The 18,866-nt window shown below is 38.3% G+C and overlaps 1 pseudogene; it reads left to right on the forward strand.

The window, feature by feature from the left end:
* Gm9410 (predicted gene 9410) lies at positions 3,182-4,408 on the forward strand (annotated as a pseudogene).
* The last annotated feature ends 14,458 nt before the right edge of the window (positions 4,409-18,866 follow it).

Below are 18,866 nucleotides of genomic sequence, written 5' to 3' on the forward strand. Positions count from 1 at the left end.
AAAAGCAGCTGTCTCCTGTGAGGCTATGCCAGTGCCTGGCAAATACAGAAGTGGATGCTCACAGCCATCTATTGGTTGGAACACAGGGCCCCTAATGGAGGAGCTAGAGAAAGTATCCAAGGAGCTGAAGGGGTCTGCAACCCTATAGGTGGAACAATATGAACTAATCAGTTCCCCCAGAGCTCGTGTCTCGAGCTGCATATGTAGCAGAGGATGACTTAGTCAGCTATCATTGAGAAGAAAGGCCCCTTGATCTTGCAAACTTTATATGCCCCAGTACAGGGGAACACCAGGGCCAAGAAGTGGGAGTGGGTGGGTAGGGGAGCAGGGCAGGCGGGGGTATAGGGGACTTTCGGGATAGCATTTGAAATGTAAATGAAGAAAATATCTAACAAAAAATTTTAAAAAAGAAAAAAATAAGCCAGAGGATAGAACTGAATTCTTAGATGGCAATGAAATTCAGAGAGTTAGTGTGCCCTTGCTTCACTTTAAGTCTTTCTGCCCCCAGAATCTGTGAGATCAATTTCCAGACATATTATTTCAAATATTTATTCCTTAGCTCTTTAAATGTCGCCTGTATAATATCATGTTGGTTTTCTTTTGTTCCTGTGTATTTATTTCCCATCACCATTACTTTTTAAAATACTGTACCCTACTTTTCATTATGTTTTTAAGTCTCATTGCTCCTTAAGGAAACTCTTTTTTATCCTGCTGCATCTTGCTGAAATTCTTTTTTGGTGAGGCTCAAACATATATTCAGAATCAGGATTCTTAACAACAAAGGACATGTTAGATATTTCTTACTGGATCTTAACAAATTAGAATAATAGTCATTTTCTCTCTCTCTCTCTCTCTCTCTCTCTCTCTCTCTCTCTCTCTCTCTCTCTGTGTGTGTGTGTGTGTGTGTGTGTGTAAGAGACAGAGAATAAGACAGAGAATGTTATTTGAGACATTATGTTGATCTTTATTCTTGCTGAAGAAATCAACAGTAATATAGGGTGATGTGACACAGAATTTACATCTGTACAGTGTATATAGACATCCATATAGAAGACTAGAAATAAGATGAGGATCTACTTTATTTCTCTATACTAATTCTGTCATAATACTTTTCAAAAAATGATACTACAAAATGTGATATATAATTTTTATTCTATAGTCCTTTATAGATTTTAAGAGTTTCATAAATGAAAAAATGAAATATGAAAATGAAAGGGTAAATAGAACCTTATTCAGAATAGATACATCTCAGTGCTCTTTAGGAATATATAGCTTTAATAGTGTAGGGCCATTCTTCAGTGATGTTAGACCTACTCATTCTCCTATCACCTTGCCTGTGGCTCTAAAAATAACTGTAGAGCATGCTCGGAGTGATATATTTTTAACATAGGGAGGCTCAATGTTCCCCTTATGGAAGGTAGCATCTTGAATTAAATAAAAATTACTGATGTAGTCTGGGAAACAAACCTTTAAATTGTTTCTCAGTGGGTCCTATTGTCTTTGAGGTGCATCACTCAGCACACTTGAAGTCCCTAAGCTGAAATACAAGTGAAGCTTCATCTACCCTGGAAAATACCCTTGACACTGTGGAAAATGGTCCGCAATGAGTCAGTGGCTTCTACTCTCTGTTGCTATCAATAGCAATATCATAAAATTAAACATTTATCTTTAAAGTACAAAGTAGAAAGCGTGACTGTAGATCTTGATAAACTTAAAAGTGAACATACTTATACCAATTTTACCAAGATAAAATAGGACATGAAGTTCACATTCTTTCAATAGTATTACTTTTTTTTTTTTTACTGACTTATTCACTTTCTTGCTTTAAATCGGCCATCACTGCAAAGAGAGGCCCATTGGACTTGCAAACTTTATATGCCCCAGTACAGGGGAACGCCAGGGCCAAAAAGGGGGAGTGGGTGGGTAGGGGATTGGGGGTGTGGGTATGGGGGACCTTTGGGATAGCATGGAAAATGTAAACGAGGAAAATACCTAATAATAAAAAAAGAAAGAAAGAAAAAAAAATCGTCCCCAAACTAGGTTTGCCTCCTTTTTCAATCCATGGGCATAGGATAATTCACTATGCGTCTTGCTGTATCTTTTGCTCAACCTGATTTTTATGTGATTTGTTACTTGTTTCTGAAAATAAGTGTGGGACTTTGGGCCAGGAAATAAAAATTAGTAATCTCAGTTTTACTTATTCTAAATAATCTTGTTCCCTTCTCAGTATGGCTTGAGTTTTAGCCTCTAGATGACTGATGGTGTTTATTGGCTATTTATGTATACGTTTTTTCATTAGTTTATCCCCTCTGGAAAGCAGCCTATTCAAGTCCTTTGTCTATTTTATTGTATTCAACTACCTATCTTTTAAAATAAATCATAGGAGGCCTTAATATGTTGAAGATATAATTTCTTTTATGGTTAAATACATTAAAATATGTCCCTGAATCTCTAGCTTGCCAACAGAAAATTTAATGTAATTTAATTTATTAATATTTTCCTTTCTGGATATTGTATTTTTTGTTTTGTTTAAGATACTTTGTCTATATTAAGATATACTATTCTATGTTTCATTGTAGACATTTAAAAATCTTAAACATCTAGATCAACCTTTCATGAACAATTAATATCCCCAACACAAGAATATCCAATGAATACACAGAGCATTTTTCTTCATTATTTTCTATTAAAAATGAAATGTCCGCAGCAGGTAAGAACACTCACTGATCTTCCAGAAGACCCCAGTTCAGATTTCTACAATCAGGTCAGGTTGGTTTTAGTGCCAGGTAACTCTAGTTCCAGGGGATCCAATGGCCTCTTCTGACCCCCATGGGTGCCCACACACATGTTGCATACAGACATACACACATGCACGTTAATAAAAAGTAACACAAAGCAGACTATGTTTTTTGTGCATTTATTTTTTGTTTGGTTGCTTTGCTTTGGTTTACTGTTTTGTTGTTATTGTTTGTCTTTTTTAAGAGGAAGAGTGGTTGAGACAGATAGAACATGAAGTTGGGTAGGTAGAAAAGATTAAATCTTTTAGAGGAGTTGGGAAAGTAGAAAGAAAATGATCAAAATATATCATGTAAAAAGCTGACACAGGGAGGAGGTTTTGGGCCATGGGGTGTAGCAGGTAAACCAGGAATCTCTCTCAGGTCTTGGTTTTCCTGTTTGCACAGGTAAAGATGTCTTTGAAGTGTTTTAGAAGAAAGACTTAGCAAAAAGGCTGCTAGTGGAGAAGAGCGCGCCGGTGGATGCAGAGAAGTCTGTGCTGTCCAAGCTCAAGCGTGGTGAGCTCAGGTCGGACAGGTCCCCGGGCAGGCGTCATGCCAGCTCTATCTCACCCTTCCTTCACATTCCCAGAGTGTGGAGCTGCGTTTACTAGCAAGCTGGAGGGCATGTTCAAGGACATGGAGCTTTCCAAAGACATCATGGTTCACTTCAAGCAGCATATGCAGAACCAAAGAGCACCAGGTCCCATTGACCTCACGGTGAACCATAGTCACCATGGGCTACTGGCCCATCTACACACCCACGGAATTGCGCCTCCCTCCAGAGATGGTCAGACTTCAGGAAGTATTCAAGATGTTCTACCTAGGCAAGCACAGTGGTGGAAGCTGCAATGGCAGACAGCTCTGGGACGTGCCGTGTTGAAGGCGGACTTTAAGGAGGCGAAGAAGGAGTTCCAGAGATCCCTCTTCCAGACGCTGGTGCTGCTCATGTTCAACGGGGGGAGGGGGGTGTGGATTCAGCTTTGAAGAAATAAAAATGGCCACTAGTACAGAGGACAGTGAGTTGCGAAGAACACTACATTCTCTCGCCTGTGGTAAGGCATGGTTTCTAATTAGAAGTTCCAAAGGAAAGGAGATGGAAGATGGAGCTAAGTTCATCTTCAATGCAGACTTCAAACACAAGTTGTTCCGAATAAAGATCAATCAAATCCAGATGAAGGAGACCGTTGAAGAACAGGTTAGCACCACAGAGAGAGTATTCCAGGATTGACAGTACCGGATCGACGCTGCTATAGTCAGAATAATGAAAATGAGGACGACATTTGGTCATTATCTCCTCATTTCTGAATTACACAATCAGCTGAAATTTCCAGTGAAGCCTGGATATTTGGGGGAAAAAAAAGGATTGAGTCACTTATAGACAGAGACTACGTGGAACGAGACAAAGACAGTCCAAATCAGTACCACTCCGTGACGTGACGCACCACCTGACTGTCGTCTCCCAGTGAGACACACACGAAGCACCCGAGAGTGTGAAGCTGCTGTCTGTTTCCAGGTCCCTGCAGCTGCCCCGACTGTGGACGCTTGGATTCAGAGCAGAGGATGTGGTTCTTGGTTCATCCTTCCCAGGGTGCAAGGACTTTGAGATGACACACATCTTTCATCCCTGCTTCTTCCCCTACTTTATTGTTTCTGCTACTCTCTAACTTCACATTGAGAAGTTCCTTCACAAGCTCTCGTTCCTCTGGCAGAAAGCCATGGGCTTGGTTTGTTGTGTGTGTGATTGTGGGACACAGTGGAAATACCCTAGCTGCTGTGTTCTTCTCCTGATGAAGTCTCAGAGAGAGAGACCTGGGCTGGGGCACTGGGGAGAAACTTTCCAGGCTGCCACTCGGTTCTCTGCACCCTGAGCATTGGCCTCTCTTCTGTGTATTTTCAGAAAGTTGAAAACTTTGGCTTCTGTAAATCAGGTTTCTAAATGAGGTCCCTGATGTGCTGAGAGGACATCATGTCTGTCATGAGATACAGCTCACCCAGAGGGCTGCTTGTCGTTTGTTTAGGAGCTTGGGGGTTCATGTTTGTTTCTGTGCTGGTTGAGTGTGGAGGTCCTGGTTTTGGCTTTGGGGTGACTGCTGTTTGACTGTTGAAGGGTGATTACCTTAATAAAATCGGGCCTGGTTTTATAGTCTTGCACAGAGACAGTCTTGGATCTCTGCCCTGGCATTATATGGAGCATAGTTATGTTTGTCAAAAGGCAAAGGACTTGTTGGTTCCTGGAGATGTACTGTGTGTACAGGTGGGTTCAGCAGCAAGAAGGAGACTCCATAATGGTGTTGACATGGTGATGATGACAGACACTTTTGCAACTTTTTCTTTCTTTCTTTCTTTCTTTCTTTTTTTTTTTGGTTTGTTCGAGACAGGGTTTCACTGTGTAGCCTTGGCTGTCCTGGAACTCACTCTGTAGACCAGGCTGGCCTAGAACTCAGAAATTTGCCTGCCTCTGCCTCCCAAGTGCTGGGATTAAAGGTGTGAGCCACCACACCAGGCATACTTTTGCAACATTTAAAAGTACTTTATATTTTACAAAGTAGTATGTTTCGTTTTGATCAAAACCTACCAAAGGAATTTTGATCATGTATAAGTGTTTAAAGCAATATTTTCTGGAATATACCAAATTTATATAACTTGATTTTGTGCTAAATTATTAAAGGATTCTCCCTTTTTGAAACATGCATGTTTAAGATATGACATCCTTTTGGGCCCCCATACTAAAACCCTTTCTCTTTAAGTATTATTTCTATATTTGTACATTTTCATTTACGAGTTCTATGATGTGGTCTCTGAAAGACCAAATAGATTTCTATTTCTACTTCTTATTTTTAAGTTCATTGTTTCTACAAATTGTTAATATTGTAATTTAATGTAGACTTAACTTGAATAAAACTAGTTTAATTGGCCTTTAAAAAAAGTGTACAGGAAGACCATGTGATCATACATTGAGAACTTCTCTCAATAAAATAAATATCAAACTTTGAAAAGTAAAAGGTTTATTGGGCCAGTGACAATGCTCTCCCTTTTAAACTTGACAAAACTTTGTTAAATCCCCATACTACATAGGATTGTAGGAGAGAAATGTCTTCTACAAATTGTTCTTTGACTTCCATATTTGTATGTCCACTCACATTTGTGTGCACATGTGCACAGTTGGTAAATAAGAAAGTTTTCAAAGGTTAATGTCATTGAATGTATATCACTTCATTATTTTGTTTCTAATTTTTATCTATATATTCTTGATTTTTATCTCTTCTATCTAAGCCAGTGAAATTTTTAATAATGAGCCAATCTGTACCATCATATCTTATGAACTTTATGAATTTAACATGGTGCATATTATATATTATGAAATTTACATATATTTTCTTTCTTTCAGTTACACAAATGCCTTTGAATCTCAGTCTGTAATATTAAATGCCAAGGAATGCTACCAGAACACCCATTAGAAGGATTATATAATTTTCCATCTGTTAATAAGATAAACCACAGAAATTAAAATTTCAAGGGCTAACCTCTTTAAGATTCCCTTTTAAATTAAGTACTCATACACCCTACTTGTTCATGATATGCTAATCCCTTATTAATTTTATTTAATAATGCTTAAATTAGGACATCAATATCTAATTTCATGAACACAACCTTTCACTTGGAGACAATTTATATCATCTTCTAAAGACAAGATGAAACAGGTCATTTTCTGTTCTTGTCCAGGTTCCCGTCTCATTGATGTTCCAATTTTTCTTTACTAAACTGTTGATATTTGAGTTGTTAGAAGTGCATCTAAGCTTAGATAACACAATGTTTTTCATGGGAAATGCATTGCAGAAGCTCCAATTTCTGGTACCAGTGACTGTTCTTTCTGTTTTTCTCTTTATAGGTTGTACAAAACTGTTACTAATTTTCATTTCTGAGAATCAGTCTTTGACTTCTTACTATAGATTATTCCCATAACTGATGTATTTCTGCTATCGGCCTGACTCTGACTTTATTTTCCTTTGGATTAAAGCAGACGTCAAACTTAGTTCTTGAGGTGTAGACTTATACTATTGTCAATTGTCACTGTTTTCTGACACCATCACAGAAAATTGCATGCTCATGACATAAGCTCTGCTTTACTACCTCAAATATATAATATTTTTATTATGTTTCAGATAATTTTTTTATTGCTAGGCATGTCAAAAATGCCATACTTCGTTCTTGAAAGACGTTAAATGGCTTAACCTTTACATCTTAGTGGTTCTGTCCTTAAGTCTACTTCTTTCATGACAAAGCAGTCTTAATCATTTTCCCTTTGACGCTTTCAAGAAATTGCCAACATATTACTCTGTCATCAGTCCCATTTCTACAACCATAACAACCTGAGTCCTGACTCCAATAACTCCTTCCAGATGGCTACCCTGGAATTTATGTTACAGCCTTTTCCCTTCTTTTTGATCTGCAAACCTATCCCTATTTGAACAAACAGCTTCCAAAAGATCCTTGCCATGTGTAGGTTTTACCCAAGCTGTTCTTGTCTAATGAAGACAATAGTGACATTGCAATAGTGAAAGAGCCATATGACAAGTTCTGCTTCTGTGAGCAAAGTGTCACAACAAGTACTTAAGAGAAAAATCAAACAGTTGGCTTGAGTTTCTTCTTGGTCATGGGACTTCAAAAGCATATTGTTCAGATAAACTTTTCCATCTAAAATGCATTAATAACAGAAAAATAGAACCTTTGAACACATAGTGTTTGGGAACTCAGTATTTTTGTTTTCAATATAGCAAAACTCCTGGGTATAATTCAGCTTTTTTTTTCTTTCTATATCACCCCCCTCTTATTTATATTTTAGTACATGACTTAGTTAATTTGAAAAGTGATTAGAGAAAGCATACACTTCATGGCACTCCCGCTCTAATTTCAGACTAGAAAAACATAAGTTTAGCTTGATGTATTACAAGATAATTGATCTGATTAGATTTTAAGAGCATGATTAGTTTACCCTTCAGGCAGAAACATATTTACCCCAGAAATGGAACAACCTATTGTGTTTGGATGCTAATCATGCTTTTAAACTGTTATGGGATGGAATCCCATCCTGCAGCAACCAGGAGATTGCGCTGGCCTCTCCTAGTACAAAACTTAAGGGATTGCAGGAAACACAGTGCCTATCTTAGTCACTGATTTATTGCTGTGAAGAGACATCATAACTAAGGCAAGTCATTTTTAAAAAATAACTGGGGGCTTGCTAGCAGTTTCAAAGTCTAACTTAGTCTGTTATCATCATCACACAGAGAGTGACAGAGGCAGGTGTGGCACTGGAGAAATAGATGGGAGCTACATCTTAATTCTCCAAGCAGAGAGAGTGACATTTGGCCTGACAGGGGCTGTGGAAACTTCAAATCCCATCTGTTGTGACACATTTCTTCCCAGAAAACCATAGCTCCTAGTCTCTTCACTCCTTTCAAATTGTTCCACTCTCTGGTGTCTAAAAATTCAAATAGTTGAGTCTATGGGGGGGTCTATTTGTTCTTGATTCTGTTTTCCTTTCCATTAATTCTTTTCTTTATTTACTTTACATCCTCATTGCTGCCCTCTCCTCCCAATCTGCTCTGTACACATCCCCCTCCCTCTTCCTATCCCCTTCCCCATCCCCATTCCCAACCCCCTCCCTATACCCCTCCCCCTCCCTATCTCCTCCCCTCCCCCTCCCCTTCCCCCTTCCCCTCCCCAGCACTATCCCTATTCCAATCCCCAAACCCATCCCTATTCCCCTCCCCATCCCATTCCATCCCCCTCCCCCTCCCCATCACCACCACCATCCCTATCCTCTTATTCCGTGAAAGTACAGAGTCTCCCCCACACTATCTCACAACTGTGGCACATCAAGTTTCTGCAGGGCTAGCAGTCTCCTCTCCCCTGTAATGCCAGTCAAGGCAGCCAGTCCAGTTAGGGGTAGAGATTGGAAAGATAGGCAACAGTTTTAGAGACAGTTCCACTCTAGTTGTCAGGAAACTCATATGAAGGCCCAGGGAACATTTGCAACACATGGGGGCGGGTGGCTAGGTCCAACTGGTGTATGCCCTTTGGTTGGTAGTTCAGTCTCTGAGTGCCTATGGAAGCCATTCTTAATCAAACCACCACAATAGCTAAGATAAGGAATATCTTATTTTGTTCAGGAGCACAAAAATAAAGTTAACACAAAATATCCACAATAAATAGTAGTAAATATTTTTCAATCCTACAAAATCACTCTTACCTATTTGGTTTATTTGATGACTTATTGATTTATTTAGTTTTTTATTTGGCTTGACTGCCTTAGTTTTTTTTAAAACCATTTGTTAATAAGTGTGCACATGTGGGCAGAGGAGGTTGTGAGAGTGAGTTTTTCATTGCACATGAGCACTTGGGTTGGGCGTGTGTTTCCACCTTCACTGTTACTCAAGATAAGGGCTCTGCTGCTGGCTAAGCAGGCTTCCTTGCAGGAAAGGTTCTAGAAATTCTCCATCTCACCCATCCTCCTCCTGCACCAGGGCTTGGTGGGATCCTTGGAGTTTGTGCTACTGAACTATAGTCATATGTAGATTTTGAGAATGTGTGTATATGTGTGTGTGTGTGTGTGTGTGTGTGTGCGCGCGCACTTGTACATATCTTTCACTCTGGAGTGTCTTTCAAATCAGTGTAAATAAATGTTGCTGTTTGGAAAACTTCCTTGATATAAAACAATTATTGAAGGCTACAAATATTTACTCTGCATTTTTACTATATTTCCCTTGGAAGGAACATACAACAAGGAATTGATATGGCTGCACATGCTTTTGATTATGCCTACAGGTCCTGATGGTTCAGAGAATGCGCAAGTTCTCTAAATCTTGGGTTGAGGAACAGAGACTTTTTAGTTGAAAAATAGATTCTTCTCTCATAGGGTAAATCCAGACCACAATTTCCCCTTCCTTTACCACTCTCAGCATTTCCCTCCTTCCTTGTTTACCAGATCCACTCCCTTTCTGTTTTCCTTCAGAAGAGAGCAGGACTCCAAGGGACAACCAAAACATAACAAAACAAAATACAGCTAAACAAGTCAAAGGTCCTCACACTAAAGTTAGACAAAAAAATCCAAAAGGAAGAAAAGAGTACTAAGAGTGTGCACAAACTTCAGGGGCACACCAGCTTGCACAGTTAAGAGTCCCACAAAAATATGAAGATAACAGCTATCTACAGAGGACCTGGTACAGACCCATGAGGCCTAGTGCTTGCTGCTTCAGTCTTTCTGAGCCTATGTGAGCCACGCTTAGTTGACTCACTGGGTCCTGTTCTCCTGGTGAACTCCATCACCTCTGACTCCAACTATCTTTCCACCTCCTTTTCCTTGGGATTCCCCCAATTTATAAGGGAGACTCGATAAAGACCTACAATTTAGACTCTGATCATTTCATTGTTTTTGTTTGCTACTTTTGTTTCAGACCATTACTGTATGGTTCTATACTAAGTCTCTGGGTTATCTACTCTTTGAGTCCTAGCCATCTAAGTAGTGTTAGGAATGGGCTACCTCTCATGGCGTCAGTTACATCAGACATTGGTTAGCCACACCCACATGTTTTGCAGGCAGGACTGGTAAAACAAGTGTGGACCAAAGAGACTAGATCTTAGGGGTGAAATCTCTCTGCAGTCACCAACTGGAGCACTCCACATTCAATCAGCTGTTTGGATGTTGGAGGGACAGTGATTTTTTTTTAAACCTTTACCTCTTCTTAAGATGTTTAAGCTCATTAGTGTTTTCAGGAATCATGTCCTTGGAATTGCATGTGATAAAATTATCTGTGGTACTTACCAAAGCGTGAAATTATAGGACTGAACACATATGTACTAGATTTGGAGTTTTCCAAAGACAAAGCCTGAGAAGGTGTCTTTTCAACCATTATCCCAAACTAGCTCTATTGTGTCCTAGACAAAGAGTATCATTGTCATTTTGTATTTTGTGTAGATATTGCTTTCATGGTTTTAGTTTAATATTTTTTGGGGACTTTCCTGCCTTGCAAGGAGATCTATTACTTAATTTGTGTCCTAATATGGAGGCACATATGATTGCTTTTCTCAACTTCATAAAGAGCAAAAGAACAGACAAGCATGACTGATAAGAAGAGTCGTGGCTGAGCAAAAACTATAATTTGAATTTTTCTTTGAAGCTTTCTCAAGAGAGTTTATGGCTCATGTTATACTGTTATAGCTCTAAGTGCATCTTGTCAGCGCGAGAGCAGCTGTCATACAGTGCCAGCCTAATAATCCATCTGGTTCTACATGAGAACACTCTTGCCCTCAAAATAGAATGGGAGATACAAAAAGGACACCAGCTTACTGTTTATAGTATTAGCATTAATCACCTAATCCTTTTCTCCTAAATCTAATAGTATGTAAATGTGGCTGATCTTTACCAATAGAAGACCACAAGCTCATCCCTCATGTGTGTGGATCTTATCTTCCATTCTCTCCCACTCCTTATTAATCTCCTTAAGGATTCTGATAAACTTTGACTTTGTCCTCAATCTCCTTTCCACATTAAAGGTTCATGTTTTACTGGTGGACCTCATATATAATTCAGAAAAATTTACATATTTTAATATTGAAGCCTCATATTACCATCAATCATAGGCATGATCAAACATTACTAAATACTCTTATTTCAAGGTCATTTATCTACAAAGTAGGATTTTTCCCAGGAAAATTCCAGTTTAGAGTATTCAAGATGCATAGAATCCCATTTGTCAATCAGTCTTTGAAGTTAAGGCTACAAAAATCAGCATTAAAATATTATAAAGATGTGTGCACATTTTATTTGTAGTCACATAATCTTTGTACCGTTAACACTAATATCAAATTACTTCCTTAGATAAGTTAAATACAATAGGAGAAGAGGAATACTGTCTTTATCTTGTTCCTCTTGCTGTGATTAAAAAAAAATACTCTGAGGAAAGGAACAAGAGAAAGGGTTGTTTCAGCTCATAGTTTATAGATATTTTCTATCATTTCAGGACAATGACAGCAGCAGGCACTTAGGCTGGTTGGTCAAATCACACCACAGGCAAGAAGAGAGAGCCGTGAATGACAGCCTCTAGCCGTCAATCTCCCATAGGCAGATTCCCACACTCAGAATTCCACATCCCTAATGATTGGAGGTCCATTAAGTTGACAACACAAGCATATATCTACCCCTTGTCAACTTGACTTTGAAATATAACTTTTAAACCATAGATTTCCACCGCCTTTTCCTATAGCCTAATGGCCATCTTATAAAATAGATTTGGTCCAACATTGAAAGACTCTATATCTGTCAACAGTTTCAACATGTCCAAATTCTCTCAACTGAAGCTCATACACAATACAAACCAAATTTAATGCATTCACATTATAGGACAGCATAAACATCTTTATTTTAAAATAGAAGAATTGGGGCAAAAGAATGAATTATCTAACCAAAGTAAAGCCAAAATCAAGCATGGTAAATAAATGTTGTAGTATCATGCCCAGAATATAAGTTCCAAATGGTATAGATAGCCCCATTCCCCCAACCCTACCACTAGCAACATACACAGATTCTCTCGTAGGCCAATTTCACTGTGCTTCTTTGTGGATATTCCACGGTTCTAGTATCTCTGATACCCTGCAGTTTCAATTGAAAGTCAGGCTTCACCATCAGAGGTTCATGCAATGGTCGCTTAGGCCCTCTTTGTAAGGATTGTAACAGGGCCACATGGTGCCTTGCCTCAGCTTCTCTCAATAAACCTCTCAGTCCTGCATTTTCCCTGCCTTTGGAACCATTATCACATGAAAGGTGCCAAGTTCAACTTCAAGTTGATTACAGCTGTATTGAGTTCTCTGTACTGATATTTAGGGAAATCTTTCCTGTTGTCCCAGCACTTACTGCCACTTTTCTCTTTAATGAAATCAGTTTCTCCAACCAAAGGTTATAGTTGTTTGGTTGTCTATATTCTTCTTGCCTGATACTTTAAACTTCTATATACCTTTCTTCCACCAAACACTGTTATACTTAAATCATTGTCATTTGGGGGTTTTCAGAGCATGTACAGATTGAAATCAAATTCTTGCCCAAATAGCAAATGAACAACTCATATTCCAGTTCATTATAGAGTAGTTTTTTTTTTCCCCTCTGAAACCTCATAAGCCAAACCCCAACTGTCCACATTTACAGTCTCCCACAAGAATGGCTGTCAAAGGTTGAAAGTTGTTGACCGTAATCCTTCATTTTGTCTGTGTCTAAACTCTGACATGTACTTTCCCACTATAATGAAAGTCTTTGAATCATATTTAGTGTTAAAAAGTCTACTTAGCTCATTTAAAAAAAGAAAAGCTATAATAAATGCCTCTGAATCCCCATGCCTAATTTCAACAATTAGGAATCGGATTACAATGAGAAGTTCCTGTATTGGTGTTTATGAATCTGGGTTTTCACATTGCCTCACATGGAACACTGCCGGTAGCACTCTGTCACTTACCTCTCTGATGCACAGGAGGCAAGATTTTGAGCTTGATGATACTGTTGTCAGAAGCTGTGACAATATGGTTTTATAGGTAGCATGCAATTTTTTTTAGAGACATGTAATGTTTACCTGTATTTTTGGGAATAATGTTAGTCATGGGCTAAATCTGGAAATAAATAAGGACTGTAAGTTGTTGATTATTCAAACATTTTAAATTTATTAATTAAAATATTAATGTAAAATTAAACTTTTATCTACTCAACTGTTTGTTTTATAGCTCAGATAGAAAAGCCGGCAGTGTTTCTGAACGGTGGATTCTTTTTCTACAATTTCTAAGTTTTCTGTTTCAATCAGTCCTGTGTTTCGATTTCATGTTTAAATGTCTTTATGAATCAAGCATTTAAATATTTGAATAGATTTTGTTTCATAGGTTTCATACTCCCCCATACTGAACTTTTGTCGTCTTTGGCCAGTAGCAGTCTAATTTAAGTTATTTGATTGCTTACTGATAACTCCACTGTTATTTATTCATGTCTTTTTTTTCTTTAAGCTTTTTACCTAATAGTTGTATCAGGTAGTTACACAATACTTTATATAGAAAAATTTGCATGGCATATGTAGCAGATGTGCAGCTTGTTCTTCATGTGGGTCCTGAACAACTGGAGTGCTGCTATCCCAAAAGCTGTTGTCTATACGCAGGATATGTTCTTATAGCTGGGCTGTCTTGTGTGACCTAAATAGGAGAGGAGGCACTTAGCCCCAAAGAGACTTAATGTGCCAGGGTGGGGCGATACTTAGGAGGACCCCATATGCTCAAAGGAGAAGGAGATGAGAGATGAGAGGAGGATCAGAGGTGGATGTGACTGGGAGGGGCAGTGAAAGGGATGTAAAGTGAAGAAATAAAAATAAATAAACAATAAACAAAATATGGTTTACGGTTATAATATAATCAAAGGACATTCTCTAAAATGCTATCTTTATTTTGGAGTATTCTTAAACTGTTACATTCTAATTTTGTTACTTTTTTCATATTTATCTGAAGAAATATATTTCTATTAATTTTTTAACAATTTCATGCACAGCTTAGCATTCAGGGCTGGATAAACAAATCTGGAAATACTGCTTTACTTCCTATTTTTAATAAAGTGGCTGGTGTTTAAGAAAAGGGCATATAAGTGACTGTCAAGTGTTGAACGTTGTTGACCTTAATCCTTCATGCTATCTGTATATAGAGTCTGCTACATTATTTTTCAAAGCATGTTATTAGACAGGCTTCTCCTTATTGTCTTGGGCTTAATCCTAAGATTGGTTAGCAACAAAGCCAGAAATGTACTAATATAGTAAGGCTTTCTCTGTTTGTTCTTTATTTCTTCCTCGCTCTCTCTCTCTCTCTCTCTCTCTCTCTCTCTCTCTCTCTCTCTCTCTCTCTCTCTGCCTCTGTCTCTCTGTCTGTCTGTCTGTCTCTCTCTGTCTGTCTCTCTCTCTGTCTCTCTCTGCCTCTGTCTCTCTGCCTCTCTCTGTTTCTCTGTCTCTCTGTCTCTTTCTGCCTCTGTCTCTCTGTCTGTCTCTGTCTCTCTCTGTCTCTCTCTGTCTCTGTGTGTCTCTCTCTCTCTCATATGTTTTTTGGGGAGTGGAAAGGATCTCTAAATGTAGCCCTGCATATCCTGGAATCGACTCTGTAGACCAGGCTGGTTGCAAACTCATGGAGATCTGCCTGACACAGTCTCCACAGTGCTGGATTAAAGATATGCAACTCAATTGCTTCACATATGAAATGAATAAATCTCATCAATTGTTGGGTTTTCCATGGAGGATGACTCAATCATCAACATACATTAGATTCAAATTACCAAACCTCTCAAATCTTTTGGTGAAGATAAGTGATATGGGAGAAGGATTATTTCATCGGATAATCTATGATGAATGACTTCGTTAATGATCAGCGAGGACTTGGGTTACTATGAACTGAGGCATCCAAGGAAAGTTGTTGTTTGGAGTTCCTTTACTCACTATTAGACTATTCTCCAGATATCTCATTTTTACTCACATTGATTTCTAATTCTATATGTTCTGATTTTGACAGTCTGATAATTTTACAGTCTCAATTGTAGGATCTCACTAGATCTGTGATGTAGTCTCTGGACCCATTTATGTAGTTAGATATGTATCAAGGAAGCTACCTCTCCTTTTAGGGCAACTTCAATCTTGTTTATCTAGGGATGCTATTAGAAATATTTAGTTACTTTCTATGGTGACTGATTGAATAAACAGTTTTAAAAAACAGGCAACATGACACCATAACATAAGGCAACATTTTAATTCATTTTTCAAATTTATTTACAAATTTAAGACTTAAAGGTTTTAATGATATCTTCAATTTGTAGTACATTTATATTCTTCGATAAATAAAGTATGGTTTCAGAAAATATAAGGACTTTCTAAAAATATTTATTGGTGAAAACACATTTGTTTACTTGTAGATTTTTTTTGTTGTTGTTGTTGTTTATTTTTATTACATTTTCCTGGAAACCCACAATCAAATGACTGTACTTTTTTTTTTCATCATTAGCATCATAGTTTATTTAGGATCTACTATTTAAAGACAAATAGGTTGACCACAAAAAAAGAAACAAAAGTGAAAAAAGAAAAGGCTTCTATCCTTGCTCACAATAGTTAAAAATTCAATTGACAATAAAGTGACATATTTTACCGTATAGCACATGACTGTACTTTTCAAAGTTAATTATTTCATTCCTTTACATCTCAAATGATATCCAACTTCCTGGTTACCCTCCACAAGGCCTCATCCCACAACCTCCCTCTCCTCCCTCTCCTTTGCCTCTATGAGGTTGCTCCCCACCCACTTATACTCTCCTGCTCCACTCTTCCAGCATCCCCATACACTTGGGCATCAAACTTCCACAGGACAAAGGGCCTCCCCTTCCATTGATTTCAGACAAGGCCATCATCTGTAAAGTAAGTATCTGGAGTCATGGATCCCTTCTTGTACACTCCTTAGTAGGTGGTCTAGTCCCTGGGAACACTGAGTGGTCAGACCAGCTGATGTTGTCCTTCCTATGGGGTTGCAATCTCCATCAGTTCCTTTTTATCCTTCCTACAGATCCCTGACTGCTAGAATTAAAGGTGTCTAACAGGGAACACTTTACAGCTCATAATTTCAAAGAAGATGTGTTACACAGTTTTGTCCTTTTATTTATTAGAGTTTGGGCACATTTAATGAGTACTAAGAACTCTGTTTTTAAATCTATACATGAATCATAAAATGCTAATTGTTTTGAAATTATTTTTCCATCAGAAACGCACAGAAGACAGATGGAGGAAAGGCATGACTTGGTAGAAATAGCGTTATATCTAAGATAAAACCAAAATGTCCAAACCCAAACGCCCAGATCTGTCATGCTTGCTCTTCAGGGGGCTGAAGTAGGAGGATTATGAGTCCCTGTGATTCAGCACCATCATGGACAACAGAGTGAGATCCCGATTCACAATGGAAAGGAAATGGAGGTTGTGGTAAACTGCTTGCTTGGCACCTATAAGGCTCTTGGTTCTGACTCTGTCACAATGAAAACAACTAACTGAACAGTCATTCAAAGCTTGGATAATAAAAGTGAAGTAGACAAAGCAAAGCAGTGATTCAGGCCATAGATATGTTGGGGGACAAATAGTATTTCTTTATATATTATCACGTATTTTCCTCAATTACATTTCCAATGCTATCCCAAAAGTCCCCCATACCCTCCCCCCCACTTCCCTACCCACCCATTCCCATTTGTTGGCCCTGGCATTCCCCTGTACTGGGGCATATAAAGTTTGCGTGTCCAGTGTGCCTCTCTTTCCAATTGATGGCCGACTAGGCCATCTTTTGATACATATGCAGCTAGAGTCAAGAGCACCGGGTTACTGGTTAGTTCATAATGTTGTTGCACCTACAGGGTTGCAGATCTCTTTAGCTCCTTGGGTACTTTCTCTAGCTCCTCCATTGGGGGCCCTGTGATCCATCCAATACCTGACTGTGAGCATCCACTTATGTGTTTGCTAGGCCCCAGCCTAGTCTCACAAGAGACAGCTATATCAGGGTCCTTTCAGCCAACACTTGCTAGGTATGCAATGGTGTCATCCTTTGGAGGCTAATAGTATTTCTGAAGCTTGCAGGTGAAATGCAGAGAGAAGTGTTTTTAACATCAGTGTACTCCTTAGGTCTGTTGCTGAGTCTAAATTTTCACTGAGGAATGTTCACAGATTTAAGACTTTCTGAGTTGGACTTTTGAATGCATAGTGCCCCTTCCATTTCTGGTTCATCCCCATTATGCTGAGCTGTTGGAGTCATTGCTCCCAAGACACAGGAACAGCAAGCACATCAGGAAAAGGCCCGTGTCAAGCTGACTCCATTGTACTCCATGTCCACTTATAAGTCACTTGAGTAACTGACTTTTCTGATACTTAGCTATACTTTTAACATTTCACTTGTGACTTAAGTACACATGAACATTTAAGCAATTCAAAAGAAAGCCAGGGCTTTCAGAGTGCCAGTCAATGAGTAGACAGAATAGACTTGGGTGGGAGTCACTCATCAAAATAGCTAGCAACAGCTTAAAACAAAATTAAAACTACTTTTGCACTAATTTACCTACTGTATCTTTACATTAACTGGAAACTATGATTGTACATATGATTACTTGTATGGACTTTGAATTCCTGATCTTGCCAATACTTTTAACATGAAAGGGTGTTGTATGTTTTCACAGGCATTTTCATCATCTAATGAGAAGATCATACTTTTTTTTTTCCTTTGAGTTTGTTTATACATTGGATTGCATTGATGGATTTCCCTATTTTAACCATTCCCAGATAAAGCCTACTTAATCGTGGTGAATGATTGTTTTGATTCCATTCTGCCTGTGAGGATTTTATTGAGTATTTTTGCTATGATATTCATAAGGGAAATTTGTCTGAAGTTCTCTTTCTTTGTTTGTGTTTTGTTTTGTTTTGTTTTGTTTTTTTGTGGCTTAGGTATCAGTGTAATTGTGGCTGTAGAAAGACCTGGGTAGTGTTCCTTCTGTTTCTATTTTGTGGAACAGTTTGAGAAGTATTGGTATTATGTCTCTTGGAAGGTCTGATAGAATTCTGCACTAAAATTATCTCGTCCTGGTCTTTTGGGGGTGGGGCTGGGGACTGTTAATGATTTCTTTATTTCTTTAAGGGTTGTTGGACTGTTTAGATGTTTTATCTGTTCCTAATTGATTTAACTTGGACATCTGGTATATGTGTAGAAAATCATCCATTTCATTTAGATTGTCAAATTTTGTTGAATATTGAAATTGCTAGGAGGATTATTTTTGAATTTCCTCAGTTTCTTTTGTTATATCTCCTCTTTCTTTTCTGGTTTTGTTAATTTGGTTATTGTCTTATGCCCTAAGAGTTTGTCTATGCTGTTGATTTTCTCAAAGAACCAGTTTCAAGTTTTGTTCTTCGTATAATTCTCTTTTTTTCTACTTAGTTTATTTCAGCCATGGGTTTGAATATTTCCTGCCTTCTACTCCTCTTTTGTTTACTTCATTTTTAAATTATGTATTTTCTTCAT

The sequence above is a fragment of the Mus musculus genome, chromosome 17 (assembly GCF_000001635.26).
Source record: "Mus musculus strain C57BL/6J chromosome 17, GRCm38.p6 C57BL/6J".
Classification (NCBI taxonomy): Eukaryota; Metazoa; Chordata; class Mammalia; order Rodentia; family Muridae; genus Mus; species Mus musculus.